The following is a 20,833-nucleotide window of genomic DNA, read 5'->3' on the forward strand; positions in this document are numbered from 1 at the left end:
TGGACCCTCTGCCACTGCTGATCAGTGTCAGATGGTAAGTGCTCCCTCTGTAAATTGTCATAGTGATTGGGTATACCTGATTGGCATATTTGTATCACCATGGAGTCCCTAGTAAAGTGCACTGTGTGTGCCAGGGCTGGTGATGACAGATGCTACTAGTGGGCCTGCAGCGCAGATTGCGCCACCCACATGAGTAGCTCTAAAATGGTGTCTCAGGCCTGCCAGCGCAGGGCCTGTGTGCAGTCAGTGGACTGCCACGTCCGACTGGCCAGTGTCCCCACTGGCTGGGCTTAACCCTCCCCTGTCTGTGCACATCAGCCACCCCTATTGAAAGCTCCAGGTACCCCCCTGGGCAGGGTGCAGTGTATGGATAGGGTAGAGCATGTACTAGTGCAGGTAACATGCTCTGGTGGAGAGCAGCAGCCACTTTGTGTGCTCACTGCTGTAGGGCTGTAAGGCTCCCCAGGGTAACATGGGGAGGCTGGTCCCATTGGATCCCAGCCTATCTTCCTATGGGAACAAGATGGAACATCCATGAAAGATATCCCTGAACTCAGAATTAAATGACACATCTTTTAGTGAAGGTTGTTTTTGGATCCTGGGGGTGAGAATAGCACTTTTAGAAAGTGGCTGTTCTTTTGTATAAACCTTTCTGTGTGCCTGGGCCTGTGTGTGGAATGCCTGCGTGACAGGAGCTGCAGGGCCCCGGGGGGTGGGGGGGGTTGGAGTCAGCCCAGGGGTGAAAGGCGACATCTGTTGCCCGGGGAAGGGGAGAAAGAAGCGCCTGATAGTGCTGGGCTGTGTCTGCCTGACCACCGTGCTGGCTAACTCCCCTGCCGGCCCACTGTCACCTCTGGCCCTGAAGCTGTCAGGAAGAAGAACACCAGAAACATTCCAGAGCCAAGGACCCCCTTGCACAAAGGACTTCAAAGGCGTTCAGGGGTATAAGGGAAGGACCCCTTACTACAGAAGATGAGCTGGAACCTCTGCTGGAAGAAGGACGGCTGGAGAACTAAAGGAAGATTGCCTTGCTGTGTGCTCTAAGGGCTGACCTGTTCTGCTGTCTAATTGGAAGCTGAGGAGGAGAAAGGGACTTTGCTGTGGGCTGTGTCCCTGCCTGCTTGAAACTGCTAAGACTTTGCTGGGTGCTGTGTCTGCAACCTGAATCTCCAAGGGCCTGAGAAGAGCTGGCTCCCTGTCTGCAACCCAGGAACATAAAGGTTGCCCAAGGCTACAAGAATCTGCTGTGCCCCCCTTGAAGCCGCTGTGTGGCGAAGAGATCGTGAAACCGTGTGGTTTGCCTGTTTAGCGCATTGGCTGCTCTCTACTTGAAGGACTGGGTTATTGAAGACCCAGCGGTGCCAGGGGACAACACCTGAAACCTTCGTGGGTAACCTGCTCCGGCGTACGAATCACAGAGACACGGGACACTTCCTTCGGCGTCAAAGATTCAAGGTTTATTTACTGCAGGGAAACACAGAAGTCACAAGAAGTACAACGAGTGTAGTTCGGGGAGACTGCTTCAAATTGGTTCTGTGGATCGCTCCTTTTATACACAATTCTCCCATAGGTTTACATGGTACACAAAGGTTTACAACTTGGTTCCCATAATTATCCCCCAGAGGGGTCGCTTTGGTCACTTTGATACATTCAAGGTCCGGAACATAAGTGCGGAAACATTTGGCGGTTCCCAACTGTAAAAACCCATCTTCCCACCATTAGTACATTCCAATCAGTAGCAAAACGGATCGAAGAAGGAACAAGGGCAGGTGCAGAGGAAGATGGAAACAGTGGGGAGATTGGAAAGGGTGTAAAAGGGGGGGTATCGGGAAACACGAGCTACAGGCATCAAAGGGACGTGCCTAATGAGATGCACGGCTGAGACAATAAACCGGCACGGCAGGATGAGCCTCGAGCGGGGCCATCTGCCTTACAGTATCATCCCCCTCATCATAAAGACACTTTCAAAGGACATGTGTCTTCCGCAGATATCTTGGGAATCCCAGGGTCGCGAAGCGGACAACGTCCGTTCGCTGGCTACTTGAGGGCAAGAGACAAAATGGATGCTGTATCTAAGATGGAACCCGTGGGTACAGATAGAAAAACCCACGTAACAGGCGAACGGTTTAGGTTAGCACAGCGAAACTGCGTACACCCACTAAACTCGTCATTTGCGGTTCATAGATACCAGACTCGACCATATTCGTGTGAGTCGAAAAACACCACTTACAATTGTCACGGAACCTCAGACGCTCCATTTGCCCTCATGTAGGCAAGCACTAGTCGGAATCATACTCGATATTCATAAGACCATCTAGATGTTGCTGTAGCATAGCTCTGTCCAACCGAGCTCCTTTGGTAACAGGCGGCGGTATTATACACGTAGTAGCACAGAGGCCACATAAGGCAGGACCACACTGCACACAAAGGCAACACGTGAACAGGAACGCCACAACAACTCCGATAATCATCAGAATCTTCCAACCCCAAGTCGACATCAGGCCCCAAAACCACCCAAGTAGCGTCCAATCCCCTACATCCACGTGTATGGATTCAGAGATTTTATGCAACTTTGAGATGGCTTGATAGACAGTCGGAGCGTTATCTGGAATGAAAATACAGCAGCTCGAATGGATCACCTTACATACCCCACCTCGATCTGCTAAGATCACGTCTAAAACCATACGGTTTTGTAACGTCATGAGTCTATCCGCCTGAAGTTCTGTGGTGATATTACCAAGGGCACTGGCAGTAATATTAGCTGTCGATTCCACCACTCGAGTCAACTGTCTCAGGTTCCTACTATTAACCATAGGCCCCCAAAACGGGAGGAAACCCTTGAAAAAGTCTCCTGCCTCTTGACCGGCAGTGTCCTCTTCGCTAATTACGCCTCTCACAACTCTAGTCTTGTGATAATCTGCGTCTACAGTGAACGTCGGAGGCAACAGATTTGCGATAAAACATGAGCCCACAAAGTCGGAGGGCAACCATGCATACGCACGATCATGACAGACAAAGTATGTACCCTTGGCAGCCAGAAACACAGGGGACGAGACCATCGGCAGAATGTAATTTTCAGTGCAAGCACTCTCTCCAAGTCGGGCTTTCGATCTTCGGCCACGACCCATTAGACAAAAATTACCAATGTGGGGTATGACCCATATCGGAGGCGAGCTTTTAAGCTGTTTATCACTCGTGAGCGCACTATACTCGACCTTACTCAGGACCCTATAGGCTTGTACCTCTTCCTCCGAGATGAGCGACGGCTCATAGATATCTCTATCTAAGTCTTCGATCGCTATAGACAAAGGCTTGTGATACGAGCCAGGGCCAAAGTAGGGAGAACGTGGCTCTCGACTGGGGTAAGAATCTAGTGCGCTTCGAAACATTGTTTGAAATGCTCGAGCGGACCCCTGGGAACTATACGGTAAAACCAGATATGGAATTCCCTTATCCGTGGTATGTGGCATCAACCCACACACCCAACAATTAGTAGTGTTAACCACTAACTGGTGCTGGTGAAGGAGCTGAATAAAGGAATTATTGCAGAATTCTGCACGTCTAGCCTGCTCGTGTTCAGGTAAGATATGGAAAGAATGAGGAGATGCAGTGGAGGTAAGTATAGGGTCAGAAGTAGGAGTAGGTATGGCAGAAGGTAAGAAGTAAGACATCGTGTAATACACCCCACCCGCCAATAATGCAGAAACAGTCAAAAGTAATACGAATATTTGAAACATAAAACATTTGGTACGACTAAGTTGTTATAACTTGAACCTTTGTGCCTGAGCTTCTTCCAAGTCCATCAGCTTTGAAAACGCCATCCCCTATGACCGTCCGCAACGTTTCTTGACGCACTTCGTTCTGTGTAGCAGTAGTCAATCCCCAGGAGTTCCCAGGAACCGACGGTCTTTAACCTAGTGTCAAGACCTACTAACCAGAAGGAAGTACACGCGCGGCCCTACGGCCTTTATTTATAATTATATATGCAAAATGTCTCTCAATTGTGGAAGCAAAAATATATGTGGAACGAAACTCAATATATATATATACAAAAATAATTACAATGATACGGGTGTTCAGACTGATCGTGGAAAACGGGATAATGCAGTTGTCAAGGGACAGAACGAAATCTTTTATTAGTCCTTAGTGCTGGATCGCAAAAAATATTGGGTTTTTCCAGGACGTGTCTGTTCGTCAAACAAAGGATCCGTTGAAGAAACAGAGTTCTGTTGATCAGTCGAATGTTCTGGTCTTGAGTCTTTTGATGACAATTGTTCAACAGTGTCTTTCTGCTGCACTGAGGATTCTCCGACAGGTTGTGCGTCGCTAAAAGGTACAAACGCCGGCAATCCTTCGGATTCAGTTGAAGCAATGCCTCTCCTCACCCACGAGTCTGCCGGTAACGGTATAGGAACTTTCTTCGTATGGGTGGCATGTACCCAATTTTTCCGGCCCTCTAGACGAACAGCAGTTCTCGTGGCGAGGAGGACCTGGTAGGGTCCAGTGAACCTGGGCTCCAAATTCTTCTTACGCGCAAAATTACGCGTCACCACCCAGTCTCCGGGCTGAAGCTGGTGGCCAGGACCCTCCGTCTGCGTCGGCAATGCTTCGTAAACCTGTTGGTGAATTAACCTCAGTTTAGCAGTCAGATCATGAAGATAATCAATCAACATTGGATACTCAAGATTATAGAACACACCCGGTCTAGGGACCCCCCAAACATTCGCAGGACGACCGAACACTATTTCATAGGGACTGAGCCCTACTCGGGAGTGTACGGTTGTCCTTGTTGACAACAAAGCTAAGGGTAAAGCGTCAGGCCACGAAAGACCAGTCGTAGCCTGAATCTTCGCTAGCTTCAGTTTAAGGGTGCCATTATACCCTTCAACCAAACCAGCTGACTGGGGATGATTGGCGCTATGGAATTTTTGATTAATTCCAAGGCCCTTACACACACTCTTCATCACACTCCCCACAAACTCACTTCCGTTATCCGACCATACAATCCGAGGCATTCCGTACCGAGGAAAGTATTCCTTCAGTAGGATTTTCGCAGTTGACAAAGCAGTGTTGTCTTTGAGGGGATAGGCTTCAATCCATCGGGAGAACGCGCAAACCACCACTAAAACGTATTTCAGGTTATTGCATCGCTCCATTTGGATGAAGTCTAATTGGATCACCTCAAAGGGACATGAAGGGGGAGCAAAACTACCAGGAGGAGTTGGGGTTCCCTTACCAGGGTTGTACAACATACATACCATACAATTCTTAACCAATCGTTCAGCGCATTTCGTAATACCATCATTCTTCCACACAGGAGACAACAACTTACAAATACCTTTCACGCTAATATGTGCTAACCCATGTGCCATTGTCACAACAGCCAGCACATACGCATCCGGCAACATCCATCTCTTATGTTCCGACAAATCAACCCAACAACCATTCGCATCCAACTTTCCCGTACTTTCTTTCCACTTCGTCTTTTCAGTCTCGGTGGCCTCATTCTGAATTGCTTTCACACTCTCGATAGTGTCTTCACACATGCTAGACTCTGTAGGCCACCTAACCGAACTCGTCACATACATTCGAGTGCTAAGGTTCCGGGCAGTCTCCTTAGCAATCTCATCCGCAAACGCATTACCACGTCCAACATCATCCGTCACCTTACGATGCGCACTACATTTAACAATCGCTACCTGCTTAGGCAATGTAAGTGCATCCAAAAGATCATTCACAAGCTGACCATGCTGAATCTTCGTACCATGCGACGTCATAAAACCTCTCTCTTTCCACAACCGTCCAAAGCTATGGGCGACGCCAAATGCATATTGGCTGTCGGTAAACACATTCACACGTTTCCCTTTCGCTAACACACATGCTCTAGTGAGAGCGATCAGTTCTGCAGCCTGGGCAGAATTCTGATTCAATCTTGCAGCTTCAACAACAGTATTCAACGTTACAACAGCATACGCAGTAGTCACATCGCCATTCGGCAACTTAAAACATGAACCATCCACATACAGCGTTCCATCTGGATCTTCCAAAGGAGTGTTTTTAAGGTCCACTCGACCTTTTGTTTCCTCTTCGGTCCGCAAATAACAGTCGTGTTCTGCTATTTCATCTGACTCTGCGCTAATTGGTAACAAAGTCGCCGGGTTCAGAACATTGCAACGTTTTATCTGAATATGACTTGCCAGCAGCGTCAACTCGTACCCAGACAACCTTGCACTCGTCAAGTGCTGCGTTTTCGTACGATTTAAAAGAGTGTCGACTGCATGTGGAACCATCACCGTAAGCATATTATCCATGACCAATCCTGCTGATTGTCGGATGGACACCGCGGCTGCCGCTGTTGCTCTCAAAGAACTCGGCAATGCTCTAGCTACCGGGTCCAAGGTCGAGGAAAAATATGCACATGGACGTTGTTTACCACCAAAAGGTTGCGTTAAGACACTCAAAGCACAACCTTCCTTCTCGTGAACATATAATGTAAACGGCTTACTGTAGTCAGGAGTACCTAACACAGGGGCCGAACACAATGAATCACGTAATTCAGAAAAACTTTTCTGACATTCTTCCGTCCATGGTAAAGGAGATGAAACATCTTTGCACGTAAGAGCCACCAATGGTTTCGCTAGCAATGAAAAATTTGGAATCCATTGCCTGCAGTACGACGTGATACCTAGAAAGGCACGCACATCTCTTTGGGTTGTTGGCACAGTCATTCGCGCAATTGCTGCAATTCTCTCTGGGGTCAACCGCCTTCCCTCCTTTGACAATAAGTGACCTAGATAGGTTACTTCTTGACAACAATATTGGAGTTTAGAAGGTGACACCTTGTGATGTAAGTCACAGAGATGTTGCAGCAACGACACCGTAGCAATTTTGCAAATGTCCTGAGTATCCGCAGCTACCAATAAGTCATCGACATATTGGATTAAGGCCGCACCAGCCGGCAACATAAACGCATCTAGTTGACCCTTCAAGGCTTGACTGTAAATCGATGGATTCTCACAGTAGCCCTGAGGAGCGCGTTTAAACCGGAAGCTGCGTCCACCAAGAGAGAAACCGAAAAGGTCTCTGCTCTCTTCTGCGATCGGGATGCTGAAGAACGCATTCTTCAAATCAATCACCGAAAACCAAGATGCAGAAGCTGGAATCAGAGTCAGTAGCGCCGTGATGTCAGGCACAACGGGGAACTGAGGAATCACAATTTTATTTACCTCCCGTAAATCGATAACAAAACGATAAACAGGTGGTTTTGAAGGATCAGTACGTTTTAGAATGGGCAGTACAGGGCTGTTGCACACGTTTCCCCGAGTCTCTTCAATAACGTCTTTCTCGATCAGATCATAGATGATCGCTAACAGTGCTCGTTCACCATCAAGAGAGATACGGTACTGGGGAATACATGGCAATCGCACATTAGGTTTCAGCTGAACAACATAAGGGGAGATGTCAAGCAGGCCCACATCATTGGGACCTGTTGCCAACAAAGATGCAGGAAAAGAACTCAATTCCGGTGGAAGCTTATCGAGAGACAAGTACATAGGAGAGACAACCCTCTCTCCCAACGTAAGCTTTACACCCGCAGGAGAACAATACAAAGTTGCATACAAACGTTTAAGCAAATCCAGGCCCAAATGATTTTCACCACAACCAGTAGTCAAAATCAACGGAGCTTGCAGCTCACGAGGCCCAATTGTAAGGGGCAAAGGGCACGAAACTGGATTGCTAACGGGGGCGCCAGAGAATCCAACGGAAACATTTGTTAAGCCAGACAAAGGTGCGCCAGGGAGTTTCGAATGCATTATGGAACTTTTCGCTGCACCAGTGTCCAACAGAAAAGGCTCAACGACGCCCGATGTAGCAACTGCGACGTAAGGCCCTCTCTGATCAACCGGAACTGATACCACTCCCTCTCCTTGTCTATGGCTGTCCTAGTAATTACTGTCGTCAGTTCCCTGATCGACGTAATAATCGTCTACATTGTATTGCGCAGATCGTCCTTGCGATGATCCACGTTGATCGAAACAATTATTGGAATTTGATGAGTTATCTGCACGGTCATTTTGAGTACCACGACCCCTACAGCGTGATGTCTGCTGAGAACCACCACGACCCCCTCTAGATGAGTTACCACTATTACGATCGTTTAGAACAGGACAATTGAATTTTAAATGACCCTCCTGTCTACAATAGGCACATTGATTGTACCCTAACGAAGATCTTTGGGAAGAGGAGTCATTTCGAGATTGTGATCGATTAGATTGCGACTGTGATCTATTTTGTTGCGAAGCATTCTGATTCGAACGCGGAGGATACGCTTGCTGTAACAACAGTTTAGTTTTAAGTTCTTTCGTCTTTTTATCAGCGCGGTCGTTCTCCTCTTTCTCTCTGTTCTCATAATACTGTGCCGTGGCCAATATTTGAGCCGAGGTAGAAACGGCCCACGCACTTTCGGAGTTTTTTAATTTATTGCTCAAGTCGGGCAATAAGTTAGAGACAAATTTGTCCACGAACAACTGTTGACCACCCTCAGTGCCCATATCCTGACCACTATGGTCGATGAATGCTTCCTCAAATCTCGTAAAGAAGTCGGAGACACTCTCGTCCTTCTTCTGTCTACAAGCTGACAATTTGTCCCAATTCACCCTCATAGCTGGCATAAGAGTTTTCATCAGTGTAATTATTCTTTGAGCGAGATCAGCAATCAACTGCTCGGGTTTAGCACCACCAGTTTGCAACCCATCCGCTGCTATAAGGGCAGCCCAATCACCACCCAATTCATTTGGATGATTTTCCTGACGAATCTTAGCCCATACCAGTTGCGGTACGACATTGCCAAACAGCATATCAATATCGGCAAGATTCATTATCGTAGCGTTTACGAGCTGCGACAATTCCTTATAATACCCTGCAGGATTTTTGCGAGGGTCAGGCAAAGATTGCTTCACCTGCAACACTTCTGAACGTTTCCATGGGAGATGTATCCATACTCTCTGGAAGTGCGCCACTACCGGAGGTTGAGCCCCAGGAATAGCTGGCATCCATACTGGAGGTACTTCACGCATAGGGAACTGACCAGACGCATCTAACTGTCTCTCAACGTCCTCAACGAACAAGGCTTGAGGTATAGGAGTGGGACGGAAAGATAACAACCGCTCAACAGCACGTCGAACATTAGTATCCACTATCAGTCCATTCGAGAACTGAAGCTGTAGATCAGACAAAGCGGTCAACACCTCGTCAGGTGCATCGGCCGATATCTGATCGCGCAGAACCTTGCACATTTCTTCGAACACGTATCTTTGTGTCGGTACATTGAATTGACAGAACGTCTCAAGTACAGCACGTGGAGGGTTTCTAAGAGAATGCGTCATCCAACCCATCGCCATATTGTATAGCGAAGCACGTTCCCTGTTACCGGGAAGCTGACTACGTCTCTGAGGACCATCTGAACCAGCGGACCCCAAAACAGGTCCGAGAGAATGAAAGAAGCTAGCCGCAACGGGAGAAGTACGACTACGAGTAGACGGAGAAGTATAGCACAAGGGACTAACAAGAGAAGGAGTAGAGACAGAAGCAACAACAGGAGTTAACAGAGCAGGAGCAGTAGCGGGAGCGGGAGCAGGAGTATGTGGAAGTGGAGGAGCAGTAGGAATAGCAGTAGGCAAAGGAGCAGGAACAGCCGAAAGAACGGGTGCAGGTTGAGGAACAGGCTGAGGAATAGGTGGTGGAGCAGGTACAGGGGGAACCATAGGAGCTGCGGTACCCTGTACATATGGAGGTGGCGACTTCATGAGATAAGACATTAGAGGATCCTCAACTGATTCTTCCTTCTTATCCGACTCCGTAGGCAAAGCAGGATAGCATTTATCTATGGACATACGCTGTAGCCTATCAAACACTTCCTTTTCCTTATCCTTCTTATCACGCTGAAACTGCTCTGCTTTCTTTACAATGGCAGCAACACCATCTCTCTGATTACGTTTAGTCTGTCTGATCTCTTTCTGTCGGGCTTCTTTACGCCACAACCGAAAGGCATCAAACATGGCCGGCCTTGACTTTTTCTCAAACAATTTAGCCTCTAGATTATCTAAGATCGGGGTCTCAAAGCTACCATGAGGTGGCCAACTAAGGACACCGTCCTTTTTAGTGTAGCGAATCCAATAGTCATTGAAAGTGATCGGGCCTAGCCCGTGTTTGTTGTACAGCTCATAAGTTGGAGTTCCAACCGGAGGTATCGGACACGAGTCCTCCAGTCGGGAATCCGTACCACAACGTCTGAAACAACTAAACAAAGTACTGCGACCAGGCATCTTGCACACTAGCCGAGTTTCACAAACGTCAAGGGTTACGGGATTTACCAAGTCCCTGCAAAGAGCAAAAACCCTCGGTTTTTGGCGGCTGCAGTCGTCAAATATCACAACAAAGTACCAAGAACCACAAATGCAATGGAACCATGCAACAACTAAGCAACCACAACCAAGAACTCTGGAAGCGACCCACAAATACTTAACTCAAAGATCGATGGCGTCACCAGGAAGGCCTGTCAATCGTCTCGCTATACCAAGGTCTACGCCAGGCGCCAAAACAGGTCTACAGTCAGGGCAGCAGTCCGTCGCAACCGTCAGGAGGCGGGAATCTTCGCGGGAAAAGTCTTCGGGCCACTTGTTTCAACAACAGGATCGATGAAGCGGAGTGCTCCTTCCCTTGGAGATTTCACACGAAGTTCCTCATGATCGTCGGGCTTGGACCGGTACCACTGATGCAGCCCCACGCTGGGCGCCAACTGAAGGACTGGGTTATTTAAGACCCAGCGGTGCCAGGGGACAACACCTGAAACCTTCGTGGGTAACCTGCTCCGGCGTACGAATCACAGAGACACGGGACACTTCCTTCGGCATCAAAGATTCAAGGTTTATTTACTGCAGGGAAACACAGAAGTCACAAGAAGTACAACGAGTGTAGTTCGGGGAGACTGCTTCAAATTGGTTCTGTGGATCGCTCCTTTTATACACAATTATCCCATAGGTTTACATGGTACACAAAGGTTTACAACTTGGTTCCCATAATTATCCCCCAGAGGGGTCGCTTTGGTCAGTTTGATACATTCAAGGTCCGGAACATAAGTGCGGAAACATTTGGCGGTTCCCAACTGTAAAAACCCATCTTCCCACCATTAGTACATTCCAATCAGTAGAAAAACGGATCGAAGAAGGAACAAGGGCAGGTGCAGAGGAAGATGGAAACAGTGGGGAGATTGGAAAGGGTGTAAAAGGGGGGGTATCGGGAAACACGAGCTACAGGCATCAAAGGGACGTGCCTAATGAGATGCACGGCTGAGACAATAAACCGGCACGGCAGGATGAGCCTCGAGGGGAGCCATCTGCCTTACAGTATCATCCCCCTCATCATAAAGACACTTTCAAAGGACATGTGTCTTCCGCAGATATCTTGGGAATCCCAGGGTCGCGAAGCGGACAACGTCCGTTCGCTGGCTACTTGAGGGCAAGAGACAAAATGGATGCTGTATCTAAGATGGAACCCGTGGGTACAGATAGAAAAACCCACGTAACAGGCGAACGGTTTAGGTTAGCACAGCGAAACTGCGTACACCCACTAAACTCGTCATTTGCGGTTCATAGATACCAGACTCGACCATATTCGTGTGAGTCGAAAAACACCACTTACAATTGTCACGGAACCTCATACTGCTTGAGAGCGCCGCGCTGACCCAGCCTGCTGCATGGCCAAGATCGACGTGTTCATCGACACGTGTGTGGGGCAGACTGGAGACCTGTGAGCCTCTTCAGCGCAAGGAGCGCTGTAAAACAATTGCTGGCCGTGACACCGTCGCAGCCCGGGGTCAGTAACCCCCGTGGAAGTGCCTTGCATCTCTCCGGCGCTTACGTGTGGAAAAATGAGCCCGCCGCGCTCTGATTGGGCGAGAGGGCCGAGCCCCCTCACCAGAGTCGCGACGGGATTGGCTGTTGTGGCGGAGCGTCATTGTTTACCTGCCCGGGAGCCGCACTGCCATTGGCTGACTCCCGGGTGCTGTTGGTGGCTCGCCTGGAGAGCCGCGACGGGATTGGCTGCTTGGGCGGAGGCGGCTGGAAGAGCCGAAGAATCACCGCGATCACCGCCGGGCCCGGGAAGAAGTGACCTGACCTCGCCGAGGGATCTGATCAAGTGCTCCAGCCCCCGGCCTGCCGTCTCTGCTCCCCGCTGTTCTCTGAAGGACCAAGAGTGGGCGGAGAGCGTCCTGAGACCGGCCGGGCTGGAGCGGTACTGAGCATTCCCCCGCGAGGTGCCCCTGGGGGCCCAGCGTCACCGCGAGCACGGGGAAAGAAGTCCCCCCTCCTCCAAGTAACAGGGTGAGACGCGCTTGAGGGCACTTGTGGTCCCTGAGGCCAGGGGATCATTGGGACATATTTTTTTAACGCTGGCATTGTTTGGACTGCTCGCTTTTAGAGCGTAGCCATTATAAATCAGTGGCATTATTTTTAATACCGGGTTGAAGAGACTTGAGACATTTGTTTTTACATGAGAACTTCCTGAAACTACGTACCACCATTAAGATTAAGTGCATCATTTTCATAATGAAGTGATTATCGTGCAACTGCTTGATTTACCTTGCTGAAACTAGATAAAGTTATATATTTTTATAAAAATATACTTACCTGTGTGGTCTCAGTTTGTGGTGGATTGGGGATTATTGTGGTGTTGAGTGCAATTATTATACACATTGCCTTGGGGATAAGCCTGCCTGCTCGCGCCAAGCTACCTAGAGGGAGAGCGGAGGTTATCTACTGTGTGTATTCCTTCACCCTGACTAGATGCAAGGGTCCCTACTTGGTCTAAGGTACTTACCTCTGCCAACTAGAGACCCCCAGTTCTAACAGTGGGCGTCTGCATAGCCTATGTCCTTCTGCTGCAACTGCCCTTTCCAACGCTGTATTGGGTGTTGTGATTGGTGCTGTGGTTCCCGAGTTTACCTGGCCAAAAGGTGCAAGTTCTCTCTTTATAATAGTAGTATAGATATCGATGGATATGGATTCTCGCATCACAGGTGTGCACTGCGTGTAGGAGCAGGAATGCACCATGGGGCTTATTTACTTTAATATATGGTGCCTTTCGGCCGGGGTGGGGAGGGGGCGCCCTCAATTCGAGGCCTCGCCTCGGTCGCTCTGCAGCAGAATGCAACTCGGTGAGATTCATACAAAGGAAATTTAGAGATTCATATGGACAAAGAGATGAATACAGACAAAGAAAATGTAAAGATAATTTCCCTCTTTACATCTATAGATTGTTTTATGTAAAGAACTCCACATAGTTTCTTTCAATGTACTTATATACTTCCTTTACTTTATTGTGGGTCTCGCGCTCTGCTCAGATCCTTCTGCCGTTCATCATCGCCACGCGAAATGCAATAAACCACGGCACGAAAGAAAATACAATCTAAGAAACCGTGACAAGTTCAAATCTCTTGCCTGACAGAATCATGAATATCACTCATGAAAATTACAGCCATTTTAGAAATCTTATTCATGGTTTCAAATGTAACGCTTTTACAGCAATACATATACACACACAAACGTCGCTCTCATTCTCAGTGCTAAAAGACTCTGGAGTTTAAGATGCTGCTGGGAATGAAAATGGCCTTCTAGGAAAGCACGATACATTACTCAGGCGCTTTCGGAAACCTCACTCGCTCATTCTCGGTAACTTTATTCACTTCAATGCAAACCTCATGTTAAGGTTCTCCAAAAATTATTACCTAGTCCGCTTATCATCATCACACGCAGTACAATGAACCACGGCACCTATAGAGTTTTGCTCTCTAGAATATCCAATTAGCTTAGTTCAACTGCCTGGTCCTATCATAAAAATATCTTATGAAAACTACAGTCACCTTCCGGGTCTTCATCTTTATTTCAAATGTAATCCTGTCTTAGCACAATTTGTAAACATATAAACGTATTTCTCAATGTTAGTGCTAAAAAGGCTATTTTACCCGTGATAATGAAACGGAAGTGAGCGTGGTGTTGTAGCGGCTTCTGGGTATGCAAAATATCCCCTAAAAAAAAACAGCTTGTTCCTTTCAGGCAGACTTCCCTCTAGTGACAGAGGATGGTACTGCGCCTGAAGTTTCCTGGACCTATTTCAATTCCCCCTCCCTCGCGCGCTCTCTGGAGAATATTACCAACGATTGGCGATATTTATCGCTAAGCATCGCCGGAAGTTTTCGATGAGATAACTTGCTATTAGCAAGGTTTATCTCCAAAGCAATATATTTTCAGGGGATAGCGTGAATATCGCTGAGAATACAGCGATATTCACGCATTTGCGACAAAATGCTCTTAGCCATGTTATCCACCTCCCATTGGATAACATGACTAAGAACTGGTCTGGGCAAGCGCAAATATTTCCAACGCTACGCCTGCCTTGTAATAGGCGATAGCGACGTTATCGACTGCTTTCAGTCGCTAACGGGTAGGCTATGCCCACTTTGCATGTCATTAGCAATAAACATCACTGACATGCAAAGCGGGCCCCAAACCACTCGCTAGCGCCTAAAAGCTGTCGCTAACATCAATTAGCAACAGCTTGCTAATGGGGCGATAAGATTATCGCCGCTAAATCGGCGATAATTGTCTATCGCCCCCCTTGGTAATATGCCCCTCTGATTCTCTTTCGCACGCACCCACGCGCACAAAAAACAAGCATTTGCAATGCAATCGGGTTTGCAATTGCGAGATTTTGAGCTATTGGCTTTGGTAAATGGTAATGCCTTTTATATTATTAAAAGGCTTTGTAATTTACAATAGGTCAAAGTTTGGCAAAAGCGAGACCTAGGGGCAGATTTACAATTACTGGCGCATCCCTGCATATCAGCAGGCATGCGCCAGTGCAGGGATGCGCCAGTTATTGTGCGGTTATTGTGCGGCACACCAATGGGCAAAAAGTGGACAGATGCGTGACGCATCTGTGCTGTAAAGGTGATGCATTGCTGGAGTTGCGTCGCAAGGCTCCGGGGTGCCCTATCTTTCAAATGCTGTGTCAATCCTTACGCCTGCTTCAAGCAGGCGCAGGGTTTTGACGCAGCATGGGCTTAAAAGTGACTGAGTGAAATCTTGTAGATTTCACTCAGCCTCTTTTAGAAGGCGTTCCTGCGCTGGAACGCCCACCCCCCGTGCGGTGGAAAGCCTACTTCTGCCGCAGGGCTTTACAATGTGACCCCTCTCCCAGATGCGTCAAGTTGTAAATACCCCACAGAATATTGCCTCTTTTGCGCCGCTGCTGCGTCACTAAAGTGACCTAACAGTGGCGTAAAAGAGGCGCAAGGGGCTTGTAAATCTGCCCCCTATTGTATTGCAGATTGTATTACAAAGTTGACCCCATGGGAGTACCAGACGGCCGTAAGGGGCAAGAAATGTTTATTTTTATTTTTTGAGACAATTATAAAGCACATGGCTAGCCGGGAGCATCCTAGCGCTGGGCCAGACATGAGAGAGGCAGGAAGAACATAGGGGATCAGGAAAGTCTTCGTTAGTTTTCTAAAGACAAGATGAATGGCTTCCCTGCGAAGAAACAACGGCAGGGAATTCCAGAGTCTGGCTGCCTTATATATGAAAAGAGCCTTCCACCACGTCTGGCTTTCTTAATCCTGGGGACTTCAGCCAGATGCAGCTCGTCTGACCGAAGTTTCCTATTAGTCTTATAGGGATGGATCATGGCAGAGTTCATTGGAGGCCCATTCCCTTGCATGGATTTATGTACTAGGCACAGGGCCTTAAAGCTGACTTGTTCCTGAACCGGGAGCCAGTGAAGGGAATGGAGTGCTGGTTTCACTGATTGCCTATTAGAAACTCCAGTCAGCAGTCGGGCTGCACTGTTTTGAACGGTCTGGAGTCTAGTTACTACTGTAGTAGGGGCACGCAGGTATAGGGCATTTCCATGATCTATTCTGGAAAGTACGAGCGATTGGACCAGTATTTTTATGGTTTGGAAAGGGAGGAGAGAGAGGTCTTTATGGGCCATTCTAAGTAGACCATAGCAGATAGCTGCTGTCTTCCTGGCCTGAACCCTGAAGGACAAATATTGGTCCAGCCAGATGCCCAGGCTCTTGATTTCAGACTTGGGGACCGGTGTGAGACCCATACATGCTGGCCACATGGTGCTGGATTTAAAGCTTAGGGGGTTGCCCAATATCATGAACTCAGTTTTCCCATTATAAAGCTTAATGTGAGACACATCCATCCAGTTTGATACATCCTCAAGACAAGAATAAAGACCCTTAGTCCTTTGATCTGCTTCATTTAACGCTACCATTAATTGGGTCTCGTCTGCGTAAGTCACCATATGGATCCCAGAGGGGGCTAGAACATCTGCCAGAGGGGCCATATAAACATTAAAAAGAGTCGGGCTACGTGAAGTGAATACCTGAAAAAAACTTCCCTCCAAAAAGGAACACAGCCATTGCAGCTCAGTGCCGGTTACTCCTATGTTCCTGAGACGGTGATCCAAGATGCCATGGTTCACCGTAGCAAATGCTGCACTCAGGTCAAGGAGTATAATGGCTGACGACCATCCTGAATCTAGACTCTTTCTGCTTTCGTCCACCACCGCTAACAGGGCCGTTTCGGTGGTCTGTCGCGGGCGGAATCCTGTTTGAGAGGGGTGAAGCAGATTGTGAGATTCGAGGAAGCGGGAGAGAGTATGAGTAACATATTTCTCTGTGATCTTGCCTATTCCTGGTAGAAGGGAGATAGGGCGATAGTTGCCCAAGTCCGCAGGATCCAGATTAGGTTTTTTAGTAAGGTTTTCACCATAGCCCCTTTCCAGTTGGTGGGGACTATTCCTGTGGATAGTGAGGTGTCAATCAGGTCTGTGATTGTGGGGCAATTATCGGAGCTACCTGTTTCCGGATATTTTGTGGTGCAGGGTCCCTGGGCGATGCACTTTTTACCAAGGACCACAAGGCAAGAAGTGATTCCTAGGATAAGGGGGCGAAACCTCCAGTTGGTGTTCAGTTAAATGTGAGGCTGTGTCCACCTGCTTGTTGGAAGTGCCACCATTGTCATCCGTACGTAGTAAAGATTCAAGAATATTCTGAACCCTGGAGGTGAAACATTCGGCCTGTTTATTGCAACGTAGGCCTGAGATATCTGGTGCTTCTAGCGGGACGGGAGCTTTGAGTAGTTTTTTTATTATGATGGTTGTTTCTCTCGGAGAGTTGGTGGCTGACAGAATATTTTCCTTGTAATAAGGGGCCTGACCTTTTTTATTTCTGCTTTATAAATGCAAATGGCTGCCCTTTATTCCAGCTTTTTGCTGGGTAGGAAGTCTTTCCACCAGGGTCTTTCCATTACCTTACAACGCTGTTTTAAAGTGAGCAGTACGGAGGGAATCCACGGGGTCTTGTATGGCCCACCAGTCTTTTTCATCAGTGTTTTTGGGAGGACCGTATTCAATGACTCCTCTATCAAGGTAGAAAAGTCGTCATTAGCTTTGGCTTTGACTGGACAGGGGTCAGACTTAAGTCTGGTCCTTTCCAAGGAGAGCTTGGCTTAGGAGCGGCTCCAGGTCCGTGTGGATTGAGTGGGGGGTATGGTACCTGTGGAGACCAGGAAAGGGGGATAAGGAAGTGGTCAGACCACAGAAGAGGGAAACGATCTTTCCCTTTAAGGTCCTCTAAATTAAAGAACACCGGATCGAGGAGGTGACCTTTCACATGTGTTGGATGTAGAATTTTTTTAGGGATTTGAAAAGCCTCGAGATCTCTGGCCAACTCGGTTGCATTTATTGGTCCTAAATCATCTAAATGAAGATTGAAATCTCCAAGGAGAGTAACATTTGCAGCCACGCTGGCCGGGTTAACTGCTACGTCCAACAGTGATTTAACCAATGTCCCTTTTAAAATGAGAAAAAGTGACGCACCAGTGGCGCAAGGCCTTCATAAATAAGGCCCCATGTCTCCGCAATGCCATTATAACGCATGGCGCTACATTTTATATGCTTTTACCACGCATACATTTACAACAAAATTCGTTGTAAATGCATGAATGGTAAAAGCATGTTTTTTTTAAATGTTTGGATAAGGTAAGTATGGGTATAGGGGTATATGTTTTTGGGGTACTGAGGTATATGTTTTAGGGTGTTTGGGTATTTTAAGGGTTCAGATATCGTTTTGGGTTATGGGGTACAGGGGTAGTTTTAGGGTTTAGGGATAGGTATGGGTTTTGGGTTTCAGGGGTATTTTTAGGGTTCAGGGTTAGGTTTGGGTTTGGGGGTATAGGGGTATTTTTAGGGTTCAGGGGTAGGTTTGGGTTTTGGGGTACAGGGGTATTTTAAGGGTTCACGTCTAGGTTTGGGTTTTGGGGTACAGGGGTATTTTTAGGGTTCAGGGCTAGGTTTGGGGTTTGAGGTACAGGGGGATTTTAGGTTTCAGGGGTAGGTTTGGGTTTTGGGGTACAGGGTTATTTTTAGGGTTCAGGGGTAGGTTTGGGTTTTGGGGTACAGGGGTATTTTAAGGGTTCAGGGCTAAGTTTGGGTTTTGAGGTACAGGGTTATTTTAGGGTTCAGGGGTAGGTTTGGGTTTTGGGGTACAGTGGTATTTTTAGGGTTCCGGGCTAGGTTTGGGTTTTGGGGTACAGAGGTACTTTTAGGGTTCAGGGGTAGGTTTGGGTTTTGGGGTACAAGGTATTTTTATAGGGTTAAGATGGGTTAGTGGTTAAGGGTGTTGGGGTATTTTAAGGAGTGAGGGTAGGTTATGATTATGGGGTGCAGGGGAATTTAAAGGGTGCAGGGTGGAATTAGCACACGATATGAGACATGGCATGAAGTGCGGAACGTACCACACGCCCCCAGCGTTTGTCACGCCCCCAGCACATGCCCACAGCACAATGCAGACACGCCCACAAGGGACTACTTTGCTGGCACGGTTCTTATACCTCTTAAGTGTATATGGCGGGCGTCTGCATAGCCTATGTCCTTCTGCTGCAACTGCCCTTTCCAACGCTGTATTGGGTGTTGTGATTGGTGCTGTGGTTCCTGAGATTACCCGCCTCAAATGTTTGGGCTCTCTCTTTATCATATTAGTATGGATGTGCAGGAAGGGGGACCTTCCTGTACATAAACACCCATGTTTTCATGAGTGCTGCACAATGCAGCACACATGAAAACAGCAAAAACAAGGAGAAATTAAAAATTTCTCCTCGTTGCGCCAGGGTAAAACCAGGTTTTTCCTGATCTTTAATTTTGGCGCTGCCTCCAATTTATGCCTCCCTTGTAAATAGGAGGCAGCATCTGAATCAATGGGAGTTGTGGTGGAATGCCCACAGCAACACCAATTGGCCTCAACTTTCATGCTAAGCATAGCGTGAAAGGGGGCCTTATTTACAAGGCAGAGTTAAGCCATGTTAAGTGGCTTAATGTTGCCTTGTAAATAAGGTGAGGCCCCTATCGCCATCACAACATCACTGGAAGTGATGTTTTGATAGCGATAGGGGCTTGTAAATATGCCCCCTGGTCTTAACTTGGCGAAAAGAGGAGAAATATTACTTTCCCCTCGTTTTTGCTGTTTTCATGTGTACTGCGTTGTGCAGCACACATACAAACAGCAAAACAGCATTGATTGTTTATGTGCAGGAAGGTGTCCCACCCTGCACATAAACAATAGTTTTATTTAAAAAATGACATTTTGCAATTTCTATGTGACGCTGTCACAGACCTACCCTAACGCAGTGAGGGGAATGGCTGTCCTCGGGCTTTCCTTTGCGGTGCCGTGAGGGGAACGGCCATCAATCCTAATTCGGCTCTATAAGGGGAACGGCTTTCTGCACCAATACAGCGCCGTGAGGGGAACAGCTTTGCGTCTTCGTGCATTGCCGCCTACAACCCCCAGCACCCTCCATGGGAGTCACGTCAGTCCGGCACCAGCCCTCAAAGCACTCCCGCCCCCACGCATCGCGGGATGTGCTCACAGACCTACCCTTACGCCGTGAGGGGAACGACTGTCCTTGGGCTTTGCGGTGCTGTGAGGGGAACAGCCACCAATCCTGCTTTGGCGCCATGAGGGGAACGGCTTTCTGCACCATTACAGCACTGTGAGGGGAACGGCTTCGCGGCTTCGCGGCTTCGTGCATTGCCGCCTACAACCCCCAGCAGCCTCTAGGGGAGCCACGTCAGTCCAACACCAGCCCTCAAAGCGCGCGCGCCCCCACGCATCGCTGGATGCGCTCACAGACCTACCCTAACGCCGTGAGGGGAACGGCTGTCCTTGGGCTGTGCTTTGCGGTTCTGTGAGGGCAACGGCCATCAATCCTGCTTTGCTGCCGTGAGGGGAATGGCTTTCTGCACCATTACAGCGCCGTGAGGGGAACGGCTTCGCGGCTTCGTGCATTGCCGCCTGCAACCCCCAGCAGCCTCCAGGGGAGCCACGTCAGTCCGGCAACCGGCCCGCCCGCACGCATCGCGGGACGCGCTCACAGACCTACCCTAACGCCATGAGGGGAACGGCTGTCCCTGGGCTTTGCTCTGCGGTGCCGTGAGGGGAACAGCCATCAATCCTGCTTTGGCACCATGTGGGGAACAGCTTTCTGCACCATTACAGCACCTTGAGGGGAACAGCTTTGTGGCTTCGTGCATTGCTGCCTACAACCCCCAGCAGCCTCCAGGGGAGCCACGTCAGTCCGGCACCAGCCCTCAAAGCACGCCCGCCCCCACGCATTGCTGGACGAGCGCGTGGGCGGTGCCGGGCGAAGCCCGGGCAAAGGGCGGGCCGTCCGTGGCCGTCAGGGGCTGAAGGAGGCTGGGCTGGGCC

Source organism: Lissotriton vulgaris, chromosome 1_2, assembly GCF_964263255.1.
Source record: "Lissotriton vulgaris chromosome 1_2, aLisVul1.2, whole genome shotgun sequence".
Classification (NCBI taxonomy): Eukaryota; Metazoa; Chordata; class Amphibia; order Caudata; family Salamandridae; genus Lissotriton; species Lissotriton vulgaris.